The 22,476-nt window shown below is 53.9% G+C and overlaps 6 non-coding genes across 6 annotated transcripts; all 6 read right to left on the bottom strand.

The window, feature by feature from the left end:
* Window positions 1-2,542: 2,542 nt before the first annotated feature.
* LOC138558768 (5S ribosomal RNA) lies at window positions 2,543-2,661 on the bottom strand. Its single transcript, XR_011298888.1, has one exon. It is a non-coding gene; the product is annotated as a 5S ribosomal RNA (ribosomal RNA).
* A 3,125-nt stretch (window positions 2,662-5,786) lies between these two features.
* Window positions 5,787-5,905, bottom strand: LOC138558767 (5S ribosomal RNA). Its single transcript, XR_011298887.1, has one exon. It is a non-coding gene; the product is annotated as a 5S ribosomal RNA (ribosomal RNA).
* A 2,805-nt stretch (window positions 5,906-8,710) lies between these two features.
* Window positions 8,711-8,829, bottom strand: LOC138559005 (5S ribosomal RNA). Its single transcript, XR_011299123.1, has one exon. It is a non-coding gene; the product is annotated as a 5S ribosomal RNA (ribosomal RNA).
* A 4,424-nt stretch (window positions 8,830-13,253) lies between these two features.
* On the bottom strand, window positions 13,254-13,372 carry LOC138558766 (5S ribosomal RNA). Its single transcript, XR_011298886.1, has one exon. It is a non-coding gene; the product is annotated as a 5S ribosomal RNA (ribosomal RNA).
* Window positions 13,373-16,497: 3,125 nt separating this feature from the next.
* Window positions 16,498-16,616, bottom strand: LOC138558765 (5S ribosomal RNA). Its single transcript, XR_011298885.1, has one exon. It is a non-coding gene; the product is annotated as a 5S ribosomal RNA (ribosomal RNA).
* A 4,424-nt stretch (window positions 16,617-21,040) lies between these two features.
* Window positions 21,041-21,159, bottom strand: LOC138558764 (5S ribosomal RNA). Its single transcript, XR_011298884.1, has one exon. It is a non-coding gene; the product is annotated as a 5S ribosomal RNA (ribosomal RNA).
* Window positions 21,160-22,476: the final 1,317 nt, after the last annotated feature.

Here is a 22,476-nt window from a genome sequence, read left to right as displayed (position 1 = left end):
ACACTAGCACTCACCCAGGCGTCAGTTCCTTACAAAAATAGAAAGCACCTCTAAAAAAAGAAGAAATAAACACACACACAATTTTCCTGCTGCGGTCTCCTCGACTCTTTGGAAGGCAGAGGGCGATGTTGGTTGAGGCCTTACCTTCTCAGGCTGGCGGCCTACAAGTCCAGGAAAGAAGCAGGCCCAGTAACAGCAACTGAGGCCCCCAGCCCAGCCACGCCTAGGCAGGCATCAGCGGAAGGCTGACTCTCTACCCCAGTGCTGCCCCAAGTTGTTTTGGCAAAAGTTTGCAAAGAAGCTGCCCGTAAATTTACCTCAAGCCACACTAGCACTCACCCAGGCGTCGGTTCCTTACAAAAATAGAAAGCATCTCTAAAAAAGAAGAAATAAACACACACACAATTTTCCTGCTGGGGACTCCTCGACTCTTTGGAAGGCAGAGGGCGATGTTGGTTGAGGCCCTTACTTTCTCCGGCTGGTGGCCTACAAGTCCAGGAAAGAAGCAGGCCCAGTAACAGCAGCTGAGGCCCCCAGCCCAGCCACGCCTAGGCAGGCATCAGCAGAAGGCTGACTCTCTACCCCACTGCTGCCCCAAGTTGGTTTGGCAAAAGTTTGCAAAGAAGATGCCTGTAAATTTAACTCACGCCACACTAGCACTCACCCAGGCGTCAGTTCCTTACAAAAATAGAAAGCACCTCTAAAAAAAGAAGAAATAAACACACACACAATTTTCCTGCTGCGGTCTCCTCGACTCTTTGGAAGGCAGAGGGCGATGTTGGTTGAGGCCTTACCTTCTCAGGCTGGCGGCCTACAAGTCCAGGAAAGAAGCAGGCCCAGTAACAGCAACTGAGGCCCCCAGCCCAGCCACGCCTAGGCAGGCATCAGCGGAAGGCTGACTCTCTACCCCAGTGCTGCCCCAAGTTGGTTTGGCAAAAGTTTGCAAAGAAGCTGCCCGTAAATTTACCTCAAGCCACACTAGCACTCACCCAGGCGTCGGTTCCTTACAAAAATAGAAAGCATCTCTAAAAAAAGAAGAAATACACACACACAATTTTCCTGCTGGGGACACCTCGACTCTTTGGAAGGCAGAGGGCGATGTTGGTTGAGGCCCTTACCTTCTCGGGCTGGTGGCCTACAAGTCCAGGAAAGAAGCAGGCCCAGTAACAGCAGCTGAGGCCCCCAGACCAGCCCAGCCCAGGCAGGCATCAGCAGAAGGCTGACTCTCTACCCCACTGCTGCTCCAAGTTGGTTTGGCAAAAGTTTGCAAAGAAGATGCCTGTAAATTTAGCTCACGCCACACTAGCACTCACCCAGGCGTCGTTTCCTTACAAAAATAGAAAGCATCTCTAAAAAAGAAGAAATAAACACACACACAATTTTCCTGCTGGGGACTCCTCGACTCTTTGGAAGGCAGAGGGCGATGTTGGTTGAGGCCCTTACTTTCTCCGGCTGGTGGCCTACAAGTCCAGGAAAGAAGCAGGCCCAGTAACAGCAGCTGAGGCCCCCAGCCCAGCCACGCCTAGGCAGGCATCAGCAGAAGGCTGACTCTCTACCCCACTGCTGCCCCAAGTTGGTTTGGCAAAAGTTTGCAAAGAAGCTGCCCGTGAATTTACCTCAAGCCACACTAGCACTCACCCAGGCGTCAGTTCCTTACAAAAATAGAAAGAATCTCTAAAAAAGAAGAAATAAACACACACACAATTTTCCTGCTTCTATCCCCTCGACTCCTTGGAAGGCGGAGGGCAACCTTCGCCGCTGGTGGCCTTCACATGCAGGAAAGAAGCACACCCAGGAACAGCAGCTGAGGCTCCCAGCCCAGGCAGGCTTCAGCTGAAGGCCGACTTGGGAAGCACTGAGGCCAGACCCTGGGCTCCTGGGTCCCTCGGTTGAAGGCTCGAGGCCAGACCCCTTGGCTCCTGTGTCCCTTGGCTGAAGGCTCGACCAGGCTCGATCAGGCGAGATATTAGGTAGCATGGGGCCCAGCTGGGACTTCTAGGAAGCTTAGGGTGACGGCCGCTTCTGCCCCATCATCCAGAGGCCTGGCTATGGAGAGGCATGATGTGGCCTCCCTCCCTTCCTGCCTCTTGTAGGCACTTCTCCCCCGTGAGCACTTCCCGCTCCAGGTGTCCCCTTGTCTCCCAGGGTGCACTCTTCCTCTAGAGCCCACATATGCAGATGAGGCCCATCCACTTGCCTCCCCTAGCTGTAGGGGGCCTTGCGCGTCCACTGGAGAGAAAACGGGGAGACGCTGGAGGTGCTTTGCCAGGGACACGAGTGGCCCTTTCTGGCTGCATCCACCCACCCGAGGCGGCAAGCTGCTGCCCTGGCTTCAGTCTCCTGCTGCTGCTGCTGCTGCTCCAAGTTAGTTTGGCGACAACGTGTCCGCCTCTGACGGGGCTCTGCATTGGAGCGAGGGCTGCTGTCTGCCCCTGTGCCTTTTTCACGCGCCGTGTTTGTTAAAATTAAAAGCGGAATGGAGGAAAAATGTAGTTCAAGACGGAGAAGACGAACGCCGCCTATCGGGCACAGAGTAGCAAAATGCCTACAGCACCTGGTATTCCCAGGCGGTCTCCCATCCAAGTACTAACCAGGCCCGACCCTGCTTAGCTTCCGAGATCGGACGAGATCGGGCGCATTCAGGGTGGTATGGCCGTAGGCGAAGAGTGCGCCGATTCCGAGCCTCTTGTGCTGTGTCGGCTCCTCCGACGTCCACTGCCCTCTTGCAAGGCTGAACGCTGTCCTCTGCAGTGTGCTTCTGCCCTTCTTTTTGCCTCAAGCTCAGGAGCCACAGCTGCCAGCTTGGAAAAGCAACGAGCAGCTCCATGCACCCACTTTTGAAATACCCACTTGCCTACTCATGTTTGCAAAGAAAGTGTCTGTAAATTCAGGCCAAGCCACACTTGCACTCACTCACCCAAGCATCCGTTCCTTACAAAACTTTTAAAAAAAACTCGGAAAGAAAGATGGAAATAAACACACACACAATTTTCCTGCTGGGGGCTCCTCGACGCTTTGGAAGGCAGAGGGTGATGTTGGTTGAGGCCCTTACCATATCGGGCTGGTGACCTACAAGTCCAGGAAAGAAGCAGGCCCAGTAACAGCAGCTGAGGCCCCCAGCCCAGCCCAGCCCAGGCAGGCATCAGCTTAAGGCTGACTCTCTACCCCACTGCTGCCCCAAGTTGGTTTGGCAAAAGTTTGCAAAGAAGCTGCCCGTGAATTTACCTCAAGCCACACTAGCACTCACCCAGGCGTCAGTTCCTTACAAAAATAGAAAGCACCTCTAAAAAAAGAAGAAATAAACACACACACAATTTTCCTGCTGCGGTCTCCTCGACTCTTTGGAAGGCAGAGGGCGATGTTGGTTGAGGCCTTACCTTCTCAGGCTGGCGGCCTACAAGTCCAGGAAAGAAGCAGGCCCAGTAACAGCAACTGAGGCCCCCAGCCCAGCCACGCCTAGGCAGGCATCAGCGGAAGGCTGACTCTCTACCCCAGTGCTGCCCCAAGTTGTTTTGGCAAAAGTTTGCAAAGAAGCTGCCCGTAAATTTACCTCAAGCCACACTAGCACTCACCCAGGCGTCGGTTCCTTACAAAAATAGAAAGCATCTCTAAAAAAGAAGAAATAAACACACACACAATTTTCCTGCTGGGGACTCCTCGACTCTTTGGAAGGCAGAGGGCGATGTTGGTTGAGGCCCTTACTTTCTCCGGCTGGTGGCCTACAAGTCCAGGAAAGAAGCAGGCCCAGTAACAGCAGCTGAGGCCCCCAGCCCAGCCACGCCTAGGCAGGCATCAGCAGAAGGCTGACTCTCTACCCCACTGCTGCCCCAAGTTGGTTTGGCAAAAGTTTGCAAAGAAGATGCCTGTAAATTTAACTCACGCCACACTAGCACTCACCCAGGCGTCAGTTCCTTACAAAAATAGAAAGCACCTCTAAAAAAAGAAGAAATAAACACACACACAATTTTCCTGCTGCGGTCTCCTCGACTCTTTGGAAGGCAGAGGGCGATGTTGGTTGAGGCCTTACCTTCTCAGGCTGGCGGCCTACAAGTCCAGGAAAGAAGCAGGCCCAGTAACAGCAACTGAGGCCCCCAGCCCAGCCACGCCTAGGCAGGCATCAGCGGAAGGCTGACTCTCTACCCCAGTGCTGCCCCAAGTTGGTTTGGCAAAAGTTTGCAAAGAAGCTGCCCGTAAATTTACCTCAAGCCACACTAGCACTCACCCAGGCGTCGGTTCCTTACAAAAATAGAAAGCATCTCTAAAAAAAGAAGAAATACACACACACAATTTTCCTGCTGGGGACACCTCGACTCTTTGGAAGGCAGAGGGCGATGTTGGTTGAGGCCCTTACCTTCTCGGGCTGGTGGCCTACAAGTCCAGGAAAGAAGCAGGCCCAGTAACAGCAGCTGAGGCCCCCAGACCAGCCCAGCCCAGGCAGGCATCAGCAGAAGGCTGACTCTCTACCCCACTGCTGCTCCAAGTTGGTTTGGCAAAAGTTTGCAAAGAAGATGCCTGTAAATTTAGCTCACGCCACACTAGCACTCACCCAGGCGTCGTTTCCTTACAAAAATAGAAAGCATCTCTAAAAAAGAAGAAATAAACACACACACAATTTTCCTGCTGGGGACTCCTCGACTCTTTGGAAGGCAGAGGGCGATGTTGGTTGAGGCCCTTACTTTCTCCGGCTGGTGGCCTACAAGTCCAGGAAAGAAGCAGGCCCAGTAACAGCAGCTGAGGCCCCCAGCCCAGCCACGCCTAGGCAGGCATCAGCAGAAGGCTGACTCTCTACCCCACTGCTGCCCCAAGTTGGTTTGGCAAAAGTTTGCAAAGAAGCTGCCCGTGAATTTACCTCAAGCCACACTAGCACTCACCCAGGCGTCAGTTCCTTACAAAAATAGAAAGAATCTCTAAAAAAGAAGAAATAAACACACACACAATTTTCCTGCTTCTATCCCCTCGACTCCTTGGAAGGCGGAGGGCAACCTTCGCCGCTGGTGGCCTTCACATGCAGGAAAGAAGCACACCCAGGAACAGCAGCTGAGGCTCCCAGCCCAGGCAGGCTTCAGCTGAAGGCCGACTTGGGAAGCACTGAGGCCAGACCCTGGGCTCCTGGGTCCCTCGGTTGAAGGCTCGAGGCCAGACCCCTTGGCTCCTGTGTCCCTTGGCTGAAGGCTCGACCAGTGCTCGACCAGGCTCGATCAGGCGAGATATTAGGTAGCATGGGGCCCAGCTGGGACTTCTAGGAAGCTTAGGGTGACGGCCGCTTCTGCCCCATCATCCAGAGGCCTGGCTATGGAGAGGCATGATGTGGCCTCCCTCCCTTCCTGCCTCTTGTAGGCACTTCTCCCCCGTGAGCACTTCCCGCTCCAGGTGTCCCCTTGTCTCCCAGGGTGCACTCTTCCTCTAGAGCCCACATATGCAGATGAGGCCCATCCACTTGCCTCCCCTAGCTGTAGGGGGCCTTGCGCGTCCACTGGAGAGAAAACGGGGAGACGCTGGAGGTGCTTTGCCAGGGACACGAGTGGCCCTTTCTGGCTGCATCCACCCACCCGAGGCGGCAAGCTGCTGCCCTGGCTTCAGTCTCCTGCTGCTGCTGCTGCTGCTCCAAGTTAGTTTGGCGACAACGTGTCCGCCTCTGACGGGGCTCTGCATTGGAGCGAGGGCTGCTGTCTGCCCCTGTGCCTTTTTCACGCGCCGTGTTTGTTAAAATTAAAAGCGGAATGGAGGAAAAATGTAGTTCAAGACGGAGAAGACGAACGCCGCCTATCGGGCACAGAGTAGCAAAATGCCTACAGCACCTGGTATTCCCAGGCGGTCTCCCATCCAAGTACTAACCAGGCCCGACCCTGCTTAGCTTCCGAGATCGGACGAGATCGGGCGCATTCAGGGTGGTATGGCCGTAGGCGAAGAGTGCGCCGATTCCGAGCCTCTTGTGCTGTGTCGGCTCCTCCGACGTCCACTGCCCTCTTGCAAGGCTGAACGCTGTCCTCTGCAGTGTGCTTCTGCCCTTCTTTTTGCCTCAAGCTCAGGAGCCACAGCTGCCAGCTTGGAAAAGCAACGAGCAGCTCCATGCACCCACTTTTGAAATACCCACTTGCCTACTCATGTTTGCAAAGAAAGTGTCTGTAAATTCAGGCCAAGCCACACTTGCACTCACTCACCCAAGCATCCGTTCCTTACAAAACTTTAAAAAAAAACTCGGAAAGAAAGATGGAAATAAACACACACACAATTTTCCTGCTGGTGGCTCCTCGACGCTTTGGAAGGCAGAGGGTGATGTTGGTTGAGGCCCTTACCATATCGGGCTGGTGACCTACAAGTCCAGGAAAGAAGCAGGCCCAGTAACAGCAGCTGAGGCCCCCAGCCCAGCCCAGCCCAGCCCAGGCAGGCATCAGCTTAAGGCTGACTCTCTACCCCACTGCTGCCCCAAGTTGGTTTGGCAAAAGTTTGCAAAGAAGCTGCCCGTGAATTTACCTCAAGCCACACTAGCACTCACCCAGGCGTCAGTTCCTTACAAAAATAGAAAGCACCTCTAAAAAAAGAAGAAATAAACACACACACAATTTTCCTGCTGCGGTCTCCTCGACTCTTTGGAAGGCAGAGGGCGATGTTGGTTGAGGCCTTACCTTCTCAGGCTGGCGGCCTACAAGTCCAGGAAAGAAGCAGGCCCAGTAACAGCAACTGAGGCCCCCAGCCCAGCCACGCCTAGGCAGGCATCAGCAGAAGGCTGACTCTCTACCCCACTGCTGCCCCAAGTTGGTTTGGCAAAAGTTTGCAAAGAAGATGCCTGTAAATTTAACTCACGCCACACTAGCACTCACCCAGGCGTCAGTTCCTTACAAAAATAGAAAGCACCTCTAAAAAAAGAAGAAATAAACACACACACAATTTTCCTGCTGCGGTCTCCTCGACTCTTTGGAAGGCAGAGGGCGATGTTGGTTGAGGCCTTACCTTCTCAGGCTGGCGGCCTACAAGTCCAGGAAAGAAGCAGGCCCAGTAACAGCAACTGAGGCCCCCAGCCCAGCCACGCCTAGGCAGGCATCAGCGGAAGGCTGACTCTCTACCCCAGTGCTGCCCCAAGTTGGTTTGGCAAAAGTTTGCAAAGAAGCTGCCCGTAAATTTACCTCAAGCTACACTAGCACTCACCCAGGCGTCGGTTCCTTACAAAAATAGAAAGCATCTCTAAAAAAAGAAGAAATACACACACACAATTTTCCTGCTGGGGACACCTCGACTCTTTGGAAGGCAGAGGGCGATGTTGGTTGAGGCCCTTACCTTCTCGGGCTGGTGGCCTACAAGTCCAGGAAAGAAGCAGGCCCAGTAACAGCAGCTGAGGCCCCCAGACCAGCCCAGCCCAGGCAGGCATCAGCAGAAGGCTGACTCTCTACCCCACTGCTGCTCCAAGTTGGTTTGGCAAAAGTTTGCAAAGAAGATGCCTGTAAATTTAGCTCACGCCACACTAGCACTCACCCAGGCGTCGTTTCCTTACAAAAATAGAAAGCATCTCTAAAAAAGAAGAAATAAACACACACACAATTTTCCTGCTGGGGACTCCTCGACTCTTTGGAAGGCAGAGGGCGATGTTGGTTGAGGCCCTTACTTTCTCCGGCTGGTGGCCTACAAGTCCAGGAAAGAAGCAGGCCCAGTAACAGCAGCTGAGGCCCCCAGCCCAGCCACGCCTAGGCAGGCATCAGCAGAAGGCTGACTCTCTACCCCACTGCTGCCCCAAGTTGGTTTGGCAAAAGTTTGCAAAGAAGCTGCCCGTGAATTTACCTCAAGCCACACTAGCACTCACCCAGGCGTCAGTTCCTTACAAAAATAGAAAGAATCTCTAAAAAAGAAGAAATAAACACACACACAATTTTCCTGCTTCTATCCCCTCGACTCCTTGGAAGGCGGAGGGCAACCTTCGCCGCTGGTGGCCTTCACATGCAGGAAAGAAGCACACCCAGGAACAGCAGCTGAGGCTCCCAGCCCAGGCAGGCTTCAGCTGAAGGCCGACTTGGGAAGCACTGAGGCCAGACCCTGGGCTCCTGGGTCCCTCGGTTGAAGGCTCGAGGCCAGACCCCTTGGCTCCTGTGTCCCTTGGCTGAAGGCTCGACCAGTGCTCGACCAGGCTCGATCAGGCGAGATATTAGGTAGCATGGGGCCCAGCTGGGACTTCTAGGAAGCTTAGGGTGACGGCCGCTTCTGCCCCATCATCCAGAGGCCTGGCTATGGAGAGGCATGATGTGGCCTCCCTCCCTTCCTGCCTCTTGTAGGCACTTCTCCCCCGTGAGCACTTCCCGCTCCAGGTGTCCCCTTGTCTCCCAGGGTGCACTCTTCCTCTAGAGCCCACATATGCAGATGAGGCCCATCCACTTGCCTCCCCTAGCTGTAGGGGGCCTTGCGCGTCCACTGGAGAGAAAACGGGGAGACGCTGGAGGTGCTTTGCCAGGGACACGAGTGGCCCTTTCTGGCTGCATCCACCCACCCGAGGCGGCAAGCTGCTGCCCTGGCTTCAGTCTCCTGCTGCTGCTGCTGCTGCTCCAAGTTAGTTTGGCGACAACGTGTCCGCCTCTGACGGGGCTCTGCATTGGAGCGAGGGCTGCTGTCTGCCCCTGTGCCTTTTTCACGCGCCGTGTTTGTTAAAATTAAAAGCGGAATGGAGGAAAAATGTAGTTCAAGACGGAGAAGACGAACGCCGCCTATCGGGCACAGAGTAGCAAAATGCCTACAGCACCTGGTATTCCCAGGCGGTCTCCCATCCAAGTACTAACCAGGCCCGACCCTGCTTAGCTTCCGAGATCGGACGAGATCGGGCGCATTCAGGGTGGTATGGCCGTAGGGGAAGAGTGCGCCGATTCCGAGCCTCTTGTGCTGTGTCGGCTCCTCCGACGTCCACTGCCCTCTTGCAAGGCTGAACGCTGTCCTCTGCAGTGTGCTTCTGCCCTTCTTTTTGCCTCAAGCTCAGGAGCCACAGCTGCCAGCTTGGAAAAGCAACGAGCAGCTCCATGCACCCACTTTTGAAATACCCACTTGCCTACTCATGTTTGCAAAGAAAGTGTCTGTAAATTCAGGCCAAGCCACACTTGCACTCACTCACCCAAGCATCCGTTCCTTACAAAACTTTTAAAAAAAACTCGGAAAGAAAGATGGAAATAAACACACACACAATTTTCCTGCTGGGGGCTCCTCGACGCTTTGGAAGGCAGAGGGTGATGTTGGTTGAGGCCCTTACCATATCGGGCTGGTGACCTACAAGTCCAGGAAAGAAGCAGGCCCAGTAACAGCAGCTGAGGCCCCCAGCCCAGCCCAGCCCAGGCAGGCATCAGCTTAAGGCTGACTCTCTACCCCACTGCTGCCCCAAGTTGGTTTGGCAAAAGTTTGCAAAGAAGCTGCCCGTGAATTTACCTCAAGCCACACTAGCACTCACCCAGGCGTCAGTTCCTTACAAAAATAGAAAGCACCTCTAAAAAAAGAAGAAATAAACACACACACAATTTTCCTGCTGCGGTCTCCTCGACTCTTTGGAAGGCAGAGGGCGATGTTGGTTGAGGCCTTACCTTCTCAGGCTGGCGGCCTACAAGTCCAGGAAAGAAGCAGGCCCAGTAACAGCAACTGAGGCCCCCAGCCCAGCCACGCCTAGGCAGGCATCAGCGGAAGGCTGACTCTCTACCCCAGTGCTGCCCCAAGTTGTTTTGGCAAAAGTTTGCAAAGAAGCTGCCCGTAAATTTACCTCAAGCCACACTAGCACTCACCCAGGCGTCGGTTCCTTACAAAAATAGAAAGCATCTCTAAAAAAGAAGAAATAAACACACACACAATTTTCCTGCTGGGGACTCCTCGACTCTTTGGAAGGCAGAGGGCGATGTTGGTTGAGGCCCTTACTTTCTCCGGCTGGTGGCCTACAAGTCCAGGAAAGAAGCAGGCCCAGTAACAGCAGCTGAGGCCCCCAGCCCAGCCACGCCTAGGCAGGCATCAGCAGAAGGCTGACTCTCTACCCCACTGCTGCCCCAAGTTGGTTTGGCAAAAGTTTGCAAAGAAGATGCCTGTAAATTTAACTCACGCCACACTAGCACTCACCCAGGCGTCAGTTCCTTACAAAAATAGAAAGCACCTCTAAAAAAAGAAGAAATAAACACACACACAATTTTCCTGCTGCGGTCTCCTCGACTCTTTGGAAGGCAGAGGGCGATGTTGGTTGAGGCCTTACCTTCTCAGGCTGGCGGCCTACAAGTCCAGGAAAGAAGCAGGCCCAGTAACAGCAACTGAGGCCCCCAGCCCAGCCACGCCTAGGCAGGCATCAGCGGAAGGCTGACTCTCTACCCCAGTGCTGCCCCAAGTTGGTTTGGCAAAAGTTTGCAAAGAAGCTGCCCGTAAATTTACCTCAAGCCACACTAGCACTCACCCAGGCGTCGGTTCCTTACAAAAATAGAAAGCATCTCTAAAAAAAGAAGAAATACACACACACAATTTTCCTGCTGGGGGCTCCTCGACGCTTTGGAAGGCAGAGGGTGATGTTGGTTGAGGCCCTTACCATATCGGGCTGGTGACCTACAAGTCCAGGAAAGAAGCAGGCCCAGTAACAGCAGCTGAGGCCCCCAGCCCAGCCCAGCCCAGGCAGGCATCAGCTTAAGGCTGACTCTCTACCCCACTGCTGCCCCAAGTTGGTTTGGCAAAAGTTTGCAAAGAAGCTGCCCGTGAATTTACCTCAAGCCACACTAGCACTCACCCAGGCGTCAGTTCCTTACAAAAATAGAAAGCACCTCTAAAAAAAGAAGAAATAAACACACACACAATTTTCCTGCTGCGGTCTCCTCGACTCTTTGGAAGGCAGAGGGCGATGTTGGTTGAGGCCTTACCTTCTCAGGCTGGCGGCCTACAAGTCCAGGAAAGAAGCAGGCCCAGTAACAGCAACTGAGGCCCCCAGCCCAGCCACGCCTAGGCAGGCATCAGCGGAAGGCTGACTCTCTACCCCAGTGCTGCCCCAAGTTGTTTTGGCAAAAGTTTGCAAAGAAGCTGCCCGTAAATTTACCTCAAGCCACACTAGCACTCACCCAGGCGTCGGTTCCTTACAAAAATAGAAAGCATCTCTAAAAAAGAAGAAATAAACACACACACAATTTTCCTGCTGGGGACTCCTCGACTCTTTGGAAGGCAGAGGGCGATGTTGGTTGAGGCCCTTACTTTCTCCGGCTGGTGGCCTACAAGTCCAGGAAAGAAGCAGGCCCAGTAACAGCAGCTGAGGCCCCCAGCCCAGCCACGCCTAGGCAGGCATCAGCAGAAGGCTGACTCTCTACCCCACTGCTGCCCCAAGTTGGTTTGGCAAAAGTTTGCAAAGAAGATGCCTGTAAATTTAACTCACGCCACACTAGCACTCACCCAGGCGTCAGTTCCTTACAAAAATAGAAAGCACCTCTAAAAAAAGAAGAAATAAACACACACACAATTTTCCTGCTGCGGTCTCCTCGACTCTTTGGAAGGCAGAGGGCGATGTTGGTTGAGGCCTTACCTTCTCAGGCTGGCGGCCTACAAGTCCAGGAAAGAAGCAGGCCCAGTAACAGCAACTGAGGCCCCCAGCCCAGCCACGCCTAGGCAGGCATCAGCGGAAGGCTGACTCTCTACCCCAGTGCTGCCCCAAGTTGGTTTGGCAAAAGTTTGCAAAGAAGCTGCCCGTAAATTTACCTCAAGCCACACTAGCACTCACCCAGGCGTCGGTTCCTTACAAAAATAGAAAGCATCTCTAAAAAAAGAAGAAATACACACACACAATTTTACTGCTGGGGACACCTCGACTCTTTGGAAGGCAGAGGGCGATGTTGGTTGAGGCCCTTACCTTCTCGGGCTGGTGGCCTACAAGTCCAGGAAAGAAGCAGGCCCAGTAACAGCAGCTGAGGCCCCCAGACCAGCCCAGCCCAGGCAGGCATCAGCAGAAGGCTGACTCTCTACCCCACTGCTGCTCCAAGTTGGTTTGGCAAAAGTTTGCAAAGAAGATGCCTGTAAATTTAGCTCACGCCACACTAGCACTCACCCAGGCGTCGTTTCCTTACAAAAATAGAAAGCATCTCTAAAAAAGAAGAAATAAACACACACACAATTTTCCTGCTGGGGACTCCTCGACTCTTTGGAAGGCAGAGGGCGATGTTGGTTGAGGCCCTTACTTTCTCCGGCTGGTGGCCTACAAGTCCAGGAAAGAAGCAGGCCCAGTAACAGCAGCTGAGGCCCCCAGCCCAGCCACGCCTAGGCAGGCATCAGCAGAAGGCTGACTCTCTACCCCACTGCTGCCCCAAGTTGGTTTGGCAAAAGTTTGCAAAGAAGCTGCCCGTGAATTTACCTCAAGCCACACTAGCACTCACCCAGGCGTCAGTTCCTTACAAAAATAGAAAGAATCTCTAAAAAAGAAGAAATAAACACACACACAATTTTCCTGCTTCTATCCCCTCGACTCCTTGGAAGGCGGAGGGCAACCTTCGCCGCTGGTGGCCTTCACATGCAGGAAAGAAGCACACCCAGGAACAGCAGCTGAGGCTCCCAGCCCAGGCAGGCTTCAGCTGAAGGCCGACTTGGGAAGCACTGAGGCCAGACCCTGGGCTCCTGGGTCCCTCGGCTGAAGGCTCGAGGCCAGACCCCTTGGCTCCTGTGTCCCTTGGCTGAAGGCTCGACCAGTGCTCGACCAGGCTCGATCAGGCGAGATATTAGGTAGCATGGGGCCCAGCTGGGACTTCTAGGAAGCTTAGGGTGACGGCCGCTTCTGCCCCATCATCCAGAGGCCTGGCTATGGAGAGGCATGATGTGGCCTCCCTCCCTTCCTGCCTCTTGTAGGCACTTCTCCCCCGTGAGCACTTCCCGCTCCAGGTGTCCCCTTGTCTCCCAGGGTGCACTCTTCCTCTAGAGCCCACATATGCAGATGAGGCCCATCCACTTGCCTCCCCTAGCTGTAGGGGGCCTTGCGCGTCCACTGGAGAGAAAACGGGGAGACGCTGGAGGTGCTTTGCCAGGGACACGAGTGGCCCTTTCTGGCTGCATCCACCCACCCGAGGCGGCAAGCTGCTGCCCTGGCTTCAGTCTCCTGCTGCTGCTGCTGCTGCTCCAAGTTAGTTTGGCGACAACGTGTCCGCCTCTGACGGGGCTCTGCATTGGAGCGAGGGCTGCTGTCTGCCCCTGTGCCTTTTTCACGCGCCGTGTTTGTTAAAATTAAAAGCGGAATGGAGGAAAAATGTAGTTCAAGACGGAGAAGACGAACGCCGCCTATCGGGCACAGAGTAGCAAAATGCCTACAGCACCTGGTATTCCCAGGCGGTCTCCCATCCAAGTACTAACCAGGCCCGACCCTGCTTAGCTTCCGAGATCGGACGAGATCGGGCGCATTCAGGGTGGTATGGCCGTAGGCGAAGAGTGCGCCGATTCCGAGCCTCTTGTGCTGTGTCGGCTCCTCCGACGTCCACTGCCCTCTTGCAAGGCTGAACGCTGTCCTCTGCAGTGTGCTTCTGCCCTTCTTTTTGCCTCAAGCTCAGGAGCCACAGCTGCCAGCTTGGAAAAGCAACGAGCAGCTCCATGCACCCACTTTTGAAATACCCACTTGCCTACTCATGTTTGCAAAGAAAGTGTCTGTAAATTCAGGCCAAGCCACACTTGCACTCACTCACCCAAGCATCCGTTCCTTACAAAACTTTAAAAAAAAACTCGGAAAGAAAGATGGAAATAAACACACACACAATTTTCCTGCTGGGGGCTCCTCGACGCTTTGGAAGGCAGAGGGTGATGTTGGTTGAGGCCCTTACCATATCGGGCTGGTGACCTACAAGTCCAGGAAAGAAGCAGGCCCAGTAACAGCAGCTGAGGCCCCCAGCCCAGCCCAGCCCAGGCAGGCATCAGCTTAAGGCTGACTCTCTACCCCACTGCTGCCCCAAGTTGGTTTGGCAAAAGTTTGCAAAGAAGCTGCCCGTGAATTTACCTCAAGCCACACTAGCACTCACCCAGGCGTCAGTTCCTTACAAAAATAGAAAGCACCTCTAAAAAAAGAAGAAATAAACACACACACAATTTTCCTGCTGCGGTCTCCTCGACTCTTTGGAAGGCAGAGGGCGATGTTGGTTGAGGCCTTACCTTCTCAGGCTGGCGGCCTACAAGTCCAGGAAAGAAGCAGGCCCAGTAACAGCAACTGAGGCCCCCAGCCCAGCCACGCCTAGGCAGGCATCAGCGGAAGGCTGACTCTCTACCCCAGTGCTGCCCCAAGTTGTTTTGGCAAAAGTTTGCAAAGAAGCTGCCCGTAAATTTACCTCAAGCCACACTAGCACTCACCCAGGCGTCGGTTCCTTACAAAAATAGAAAGCATCTCTAAAAAAGAAGAAATAAACACACACACAATTTTCCTGCTGGGGACTCCTCGACTCTTTGGAAGGCAGAGGGCGATGTTGGTTGAGGCCCTTACTTTCTCCGGCTGGTGGCCTACAAGTCCAGGAAAGAAGCAGGCCCAGTAACAGCAGCTGAGGCCCCCAGCCCAGCCACGCCTAGGCAGGCATCAGCAGAAGGCTGACTCTCTACCCCACTGCTGCCCCAAGTTGGTTTGGCAAAAGTTTGCAAAGAAGATGCCTGTAAATTTAACTCACGCCACACTAGCACTCACCCAGGCGTCAGTTCCTTACAAAAATAGAAAGCACCTCTAAAAAAAGAAGAAATAAACACACACACAATTTTCCTGCTGCGGTCTCCTCGACTCTTTGGAAGGCAGAGGGCGATGTTGGTTGAGGCCTTACCTTCTCAGGCTGGCGGCCTACAAGTCCAGGAAAGAAGCAGGCCCAGTAACAGCAACTGAGGCCCCCAGCCCAGCCACGCCTAGGCAGGCATCAGCGGAAGGCTGACTCTCTACCCCAGTGCTGCCCCAAGTTGGTTTGGCAAAAGTTTGCAAAGAAGCTGCCCGTAAATTTACCTCAAGCCACACTAGCACTCACCCAGGCGTCGGTTCCTTACAAAAATAGAAAGCATCTCTAAAAAAAGAAGAAATACACACACACAATTTTCCTGCTGGGGACACCTCGACTCTTTGGAAGGCAGAGGGCGATGTTGGTTGAGGCCCTTACCTTCTCGGGCTGGTGGCCTACAAGTCCAGGAAAGAAGCAGGCCCAGTAACAGCAGCTGAGGCCCCCAGACCAGCCCAGCCCAGGCAGGCATCAGCAGAAGGCTGACTCTCTACCCCACTGCTGCTCCAAGTTGGTTTGGCAAAAGTTTGCAAAGAAGATGCCTGTAAATTTAGCTCACGCCACACTAGCACTCACCCAGGCGTCGTTTCCTTACAAAAATAGAAAGCATCTCTAAAAAAGAAGAAATAAACACACACACAATTTTCCTGCTGGGGACTCCTCGACTCTTTGGAAGGCAGAGGGCGATGTTGGTTGAGGCCCTTACTTTCTCCGGCTGGTGGCCTACAAGTCCAGGAAAGAAGCAGGCCCAGTAACAGCAGCTGAGGCCCCCAGCCCAGCCACGCCTAGGCAGGCATCAGCAGAAGGCTGACTCTCTACCCCACTGCTGCCCCAAGTTGGTTTGGCAAAAGTTTGCAAAGAAGCTGCCCGTGAATTTACCTCAAGCCACACTAGCACTCACCCAGGCGTCAGTTCCTTACAAAAATAGAAAGAATCTCTAAAAAAGAAGAAATAAACACACACACAATTTTCCTGCTTCTATCCCCTCGACTCCTTGGAAGGCGGAGGGCAACCTTCGCCGCTGGTGGCCTTCACATGCAGGAAAGAAGCACACCCAGGAACAGCAGCTGAGGCTCCCAGCCCAGGCAGGCTTCAGCTGAAGGCCGACTTGGGAAGCACTGAGGCCAGACCCTGGGCTCCTGGGTCCCTCGGTTGAAGGCTCGAGGCCAGACCCCTTGGCTCCTGTGTCCCTTGGCTGAAGGCTCGACCAGTGCTCGACCAGGCTCGATCAGGCGAGATATTAGGTAGCATGGGGCCCAGCTGGGACTTCTAGGAAGCTTAGGGTGACGGCCGCTTCTGCCCCATCATCCAGAGGCCTGGCTATGGAGAGGCATGATGTGGCCTCCCTCCCTTCCTGCCTCTTGTAGGCACTTCTCCCCCGTGAGCACTTCCCGCTCCAGGTGTCCCCTTGTCTCCCAGGGTGCACTCTTCCTCTAGAGCCCACATATGCAGATGAGGCCCATCCACTTGCCTCCCCTAGCTGTAGGGGGCCTTGCGCGTCCACTGGAGAGAAAACGGGGAGACGCTGGAGGTGCTTTGCCAGGGACACGAGTGGCCCTTTCTGGCTGCATCCACCCACCCGAGGCGGCAAGCTGCTGCCCTGGCTTCAGTCTCCTGCTGCTGCTGCTGCTGCTCCAAGTTAGTTTGGCGACAACGTGTCCGCCTCTGACGGGGCTCTGCATTGGAGCGAGGGCTGCTGTCTGCCCCTGTGCCTTTTTCACGCGCCGTGTTTGTTAAAATTAAAAGCGGAATGGAGGAAAAATGTAGTTCAAGACGGAGAAGACGAACGCCGCCTATCGGGCACAGAGTAGCAAAATGCCTACAGCACCTGGTATTCCCAGGCGGTCTCCCATCCAAGTACTAACCAGGCCCGACCCTGCTTAGCTTCCGAGATCGGACGAGATCGGGCGCATTCAGGGTGGTATGGCCGTAGGCGAAGAGTGCGCCGATTCCGAGCCTCTTGTGCTGTGTCGGCTCCTCCGACGTCCACTGCCCTCTTGCAAGGCTGAACGCTGTCCTCTGCAGTGTGCTTCTGCCCTTCTTTTTGCCTCAAGCTCAGGAGCCACAGCTGCCAGCTTGGAAAAGCAACGAGCAGCTCCATGCACCCACTTTTGAAATACCCACTTGCCTACTCATGTTTGCAAAGAAAGTGTCTGTAAATTCAGGCCAAGCCACACTTGCACTCACTCACCCAAGCATCCGTTCCTTACAAAACTTTTAAAAAAAACTCGGAAAGAAAGATGGAAATAAACACACACACAATTTTCCTGCTGGGGGCTCCTCGACGCTTTGGAAGGCAGAGGGTGATGTTGGTTGAGGCCCTTACCATATCGGGCTGGTGACCTACAAGTCCAGGAAAGAAGCAGGCCCAGTAACAGCAGCTGAGGCCCCCAGCCCAGCCCAGCCCAGGCAGGCATCAGCTTAAGGCTGACTCTCTACCCCACTGCTGCCCCAAGTTGGTTTGGCAAAAGTTTGCAAAGAAGCTGCCCGTGAATTTACCTCAAGCCACACTAGCACTCACCCAGGCGTCAGTTCCTTACAAAAATAGAAAGCACCTCTAAAAAAAGAAGAAATAAACACACACACAATTTTCCTGCTGCGGTCTCCTCGACTCTTTGGAAGGCAGAGGGCGATGTTGGTTGAGGCCTTACCTTCTCAGGCTGGCGGCCTACAAGTCCAGGAAAGAAGCAGGCCCAGTAACAGCAACTGAGGCCCCCAGCCCAGCCACGCCTAGGCAGGCATCAGCGGAAGGCTGACTCTCTACCCCAGTGCTGCCCCAAGTTGTTTTGGCAAAAGTTTGCAAAGAAGCTGCCCGTAAATTTACCTCAAGCCACACTAGCACTCACCCAGGCGTCGGTTCCTTACAAAAATAGAAAGCATCTCTAAAAAAGAAGAAATAAACACACACACAATTTTCCTGCTGGGGACTCCTCGACTCTTTGGAAGGCAGAGGGCGATGTTGGTTGAGGCCCTTACTTTCTCCGGCTGGTGGCCTACAAGTCCAGGAAAGAAGCAGGCCCAGTAACAGCAGCTGAGGCCCCCAGCCCAGCCACGCCTAGGCAGGCATCAGCAGAAGGCTGACTCTCTACCCCACTGCTGCCCCAAGTTGGTTTGGCAAAAGTTTGCAAAGAAGATGCCTGTAAATTTAACTCACGCCACACTAGCACTCACCCAGGCGTCAGTTCCTTACAAAAATAGAAAGCACCTCTAAAAAAAGAAGAAATAAACACACACACAATTTTCCTGCTGCGGTCTCCTCGACTCTTTGGAAGGCAGAGGGCGATGTTGGTTGAGGCCTTACCTTCTCAGGCTGGCGGCCTACAAGTCCAGGAAAGAAGCAGGCCCAGTAACAGCAACTGAGGCCCCCAGCCCAGCCACGCCTAGGCAGGCATCAGCGGAAGGCTGACTCTCTACCCCAGTGCTGCCCCAAGTTGGTTTGGCAAAAGTTTGCAAAGAAGCTGCCCGTAAATTTACCTCAAGCCACACTAGCACTCACCCAGGCGTCGGTTCCTTACAAAAATAGAAAGCATCTCTAAAAAAAGAAGAAATACACACACATAATTTTCCTGCTGGGGGCTCCTCGACGCTTTGGAAGGCAGAGGGTGATGTTGGTTGAGGCCCTTACCATATCGGGCTGGTGACCTACAAGTCCAGGAAAGAAGCAGGCCCAGTAACAGCAGCTGAGGCCCCCAGCCCAGCCCAGCCCAGGCAGGCATCAGCTTAAGGCTGACTCTCTACCCCACTGCTGCCCCAAGTTGGTTTGGCAAAAGTTTGCAAAGAAGCTGCCCGTGAATTTACCTCAAGCCACACTAGCACTCACCCAGGCGTCAGTTCCTTACAAAAATAGAAAGCACCTCTAAAAAAAGAAGAAATAAACACACACACAATTTTCCTGCTGCGGTCTCCTCGACTCTTTGGAAGGCAGAGGGCGATGTTGGTTGAGGCCTTACCTTCTCAGGCTGGCGGCCTACAAGTCCAGGAAAGAAGCAGGCCCAGTAACAGCAACTGAGGCCCCCAGCCCAGCCACGCCTAGGCAGGCATCAGCGGAAGGCTGACTCTCTACCCCAGTGCTGCCCCAAGTTGTTTTGGCAAAAGTTTGCAAAGAAGCTGCCCGTAAATTTACCTCAAGCCACACTAGCACTCACCCAGGCGTCGGTTCCTTACAAAAATAGAAAGCATCTCTAAAAAAGAAGAAATAAACACACACACAATTTTCCTGCTGGGGACTCCTCGACTCTTTGGAAGGCAGAGGGCGATGTTGGTTGAGGCCCTTACTTTCTCCGGCTGGTGGCCTACAAGTCCAGGAAAGAAGCAGGCCCAGTAACAGCAGCTGAGGCCCCCAGCCCAGCCACGCCTAGGCAGGCATCAGCAGAAGGCTGACTCTCTACCCCACTGCTGCCCCAAGTTGGTTTGGCAAAAGTTTGCAAAGAAGATGCCTGTAAATTTAACTCACGCCACACTAGCACTCACCCAGGCGTCAGTTCCTTACAAAAATAGAAAGCACCTCTAAAAAAAGAAGAAATAAACACACACACAATTTTCCTGCTGCGGTCTCCTCGACTCTTTGGAAGGCAGAGGGCGATGTTGGTTGAGGCCTTACCTTCTCAGGCTGGCGGCCTACAAGTCCAGGAAAGAAGCAGGCCCAGTAACAGCAACTGAGGCCCCCAGCCCAGCCACGCCTAGGCAGGCATCAGCGGAAGGCTGACTCTCTACCCCAGTGCTGCCCCAAGTTGGTTTGGCAAAAGTTTGCAAAGAAGCTGCCCGTAAATTTACCTCAAGCCACACTAGCACTCACCCAGGCGTCGGTTCCTTACAAAAATAGAAAGCATCTCTAAAAAAAGAAGAAATACACACACACAATTTTCCTGCTGGGGACACCTCGACTCTTTGGAAGGCAGAGGGCGATGTTGGTTGAGGCCCTTACCTTCTCGGGCTGGTGGCCTACAAGTCCAGGAAAGAAGCAGGCCCAGTAACAGCAGCTGAGGCCCCCAGACCAGCCCAGCCCAGGCAGGCATCAGCAGAAGGCTGACTCTCTACCCCACTGCTGCTCCAAGTTGGTTTGGCAAAAGTTTGCAAAGAAGATGCCTGTAAATTTAGCTCACGCCACACTAGCACTCACCCAGGCGTCGTTTCCTTACAAAAATAGAAAGCATCTCTAAAAAAGAAGAAATAAACACACACACAATTTTCCTGCTGGGGACTCCTCGACTCTTTGGAAGGCAGAGGGCGATGTTGGTTGAGGCCCTTACTTTCTCCGGCTGGTGGCCTACAAGTCCAGGAAAGAAGCAGGCCCAGTAACAGCAGCTGAGGCCCCCAGCCCAGCCACGCCTAGGCAGGCATCAGCAGAAGGCTGACTCTCTACCCCACTGCTGCCCCAAGTTGGTTTGGCAAAAGTTTGCAAAGAAGCTGCCCGTGAATTTACCTCAAGCCACACTAGCACTCACCCAGGCGTCAGTTCCTTACAAAAATAGAAAGAATCTCTAAAAAAGAAGAAATAAACACACACACAATTTTCCTGCTTCTATCCCCTCGACTCCTTGGAAGGCGGAGGGCAACCTTCGCCGCTGGTGGCCTTCACATGCAGGAAAGAAGCACACCCAGGAACAGCACTTGAGGCTCCCAGCCCAGGCAGGCTTCAGCTGAAGGCCGACTTGGGAAGCACTGAGGCCAGACCCTGGGCTCCTGGGTCCCTCGGTTGAAGGCTCGAGGCCAGACCCCTTGGCTCCTGTGTCCCTTGGCTGAAGGCTCGACCAGTGCTCGACCAGGCTCGATCAGGCGAGATATTAGGTAGCATGGGGCCCAGCTGGGACTTCTAGGAAGCTTAGGGTGACGGCCGCTTCTGCCCCATCATCCAGAGGCCTGGCTATGGAGAGGCATGATGTGGCCTCCCTCCCTTCCTGCCTCTTGTAGGCACTTCTCCCCCGTGAGCACTTCCCGCTCCAGGTGTCCCCTTGTCTCCCAGGGTGCACTCTTCCTCTAGAGCCCACATATGCAGATGAGGCCCATCCACTTGCCTCCCCTAGCTGTAGGGGGCCTTGCGCGTCCACTGGAGAGAAAACGGGGAGACGCTGGAGGTGCTTTGCCAGGGACACGAGTGGCCCTTTCTGGCTGCATCCACCCACCCGAGGCGGCAAGCTGCTGCCCTGGCTTCAGTCTCCTGCTGCTGCTGCTGCTGCTCCAAGTTAGTTTGGCGACAACGTGTCCGCCTCTGACGGGGCTCTGCATTGGAGCGAGGGCTGCTGTCTGCCCCTGTGCCTTTTTCACGCGCCGTGTTTGTTAAAATTAAAAGCGGAATGGAGGAAAAATGTAGTTCAAGACGGAGAAGACGAACGCCGCCTATCGGGCACAGAGTAGCAAAATGCCTACAGCACCTGGTATTCCCAGGCGGTCTCCCATCCAAGTACTAACCAGGCCCGACCCTGCTTAGCTTCCGAGATCGGACGAGATCGGGCGCATTCAGGGTGGTATGGCCGTAGGCGAAGAGTGCGCCGATTCCGAGCCTCTTGTGCTGTGTCGGCTCCTCCGACGTCCACTGCCCTCTTGCAAGGCTGAACGCTGTCCTCTGCAGTGTGCTTCTGCCCTTCTTTTTGCCTCAAGCTCAGGAGCCACAGCTGCCAGCTTGGAAAAGCAACGAGCAGCTCCATGCACCCACTTTTGAAATACCCACTTGCCTACTCATGTTTGCAAAGAAAGTGTCTGTAAATTCAGGCCAAGCCACACTTGCACTCACTCACCCAAGCATCCGTTCCTTACAAAACTTTTAAAAAAAACTCGGAAAGAAAGATGGAAATAAACACACACACAATTTTCCTGCTGGGGGCTCCTCGACGCTTTGGAAGGCAGAGGGTGATGTTGGTTGAGGCCCTTACCATATCGGGCTGGTGACCTACAAGTCCAGGAAAGAAGCAGGCCCAGTAACAGCAGCTGAGGCCCCCAGCCCAGCCCAGCCCAGGCAGGCATCAGCTTAAGGCTGACTCTCTACCCCACTGCTGCCCCAAGTTGGTTTGGCAAAAGTTTGCAAAGAAGCTGCCCGTGAATTTACCTCAAGCCACACTAGCACTCACCCAGGCGTCAGTTCCTTACAAAAATAGAAAGCACCTCTAAAAAAAGAAGAAATAAACACACACACAATTTTCCTGCTGCGGTCTCCTCGACTCTTTGGAAGGCAGAGGGCGATGTTGGTTGAGGCCTTACCTTCTCAGGCTGGCGGCCTACAAGTCCAGGAAAGAAGCAGGCCCAGTAACAGCAACTGAGGCCCCCAGCCCAGCCACGCCTAGGCAGGCATCAGCGGAAGGCTGACTCTCTACCCCAGTGCTGCCCCAAGTTGTTTTGGCAAAAGTTTGCAAAGAAGCTGCCCGTAAATTTACCTCAAGCCACACTAGCACTCACCCAGGCGTCGGTTCCTTACAAAAATAGAAAGCATCTCTAAAAAAGAAGAAATAAACACACACACAATTTTCCTGCTGGGGACTCCTCGACTCTTTGGAAGGCAGAGGGCGATGTTGGTTGAGGCCCTTACTTTCTCCGGCTGGTGGCCTACAAGTCCAGGAAAGAAGCAGGCCCAGTAACAGCAGCTGAGGCCCCCAGCCCAGCCACGCCTAGGCAGGCATCAGCAGAAGGCAGACTCTCTACCCCACTGCTGCCCCAAGTTGGTTTGGCAAAAGTTTGCAAAGAAGATGCCTGTAAATTTAACTCACGCCACACTAGCACTCACCCAGGCGTCAGTTCCTTACAAAAATAGAAAGCACCTCTAAAAAAAGAAGAAATAAACACACACACAATTTTCCTGCTGCGG

Source organism: Ambystoma mexicanum, unplaced genomic scaffold, assembly GCF_040938575.1.
Source record: "Ambystoma mexicanum isolate Mex_15411 unplaced genomic scaffold, UKY_AmexF1_1 Mex_scaf34, whole genome shotgun sequence".
NCBI lineage: Eukaryota > Metazoa > Chordata > Amphibia > Caudata > Ambystomatidae > Ambystoma > Ambystoma mexicanum.
The sequence above is the reverse complement of the archived record's forward strand: the minus strand, read 5'-3'. Positions and strand labels throughout refer to the sequence as shown.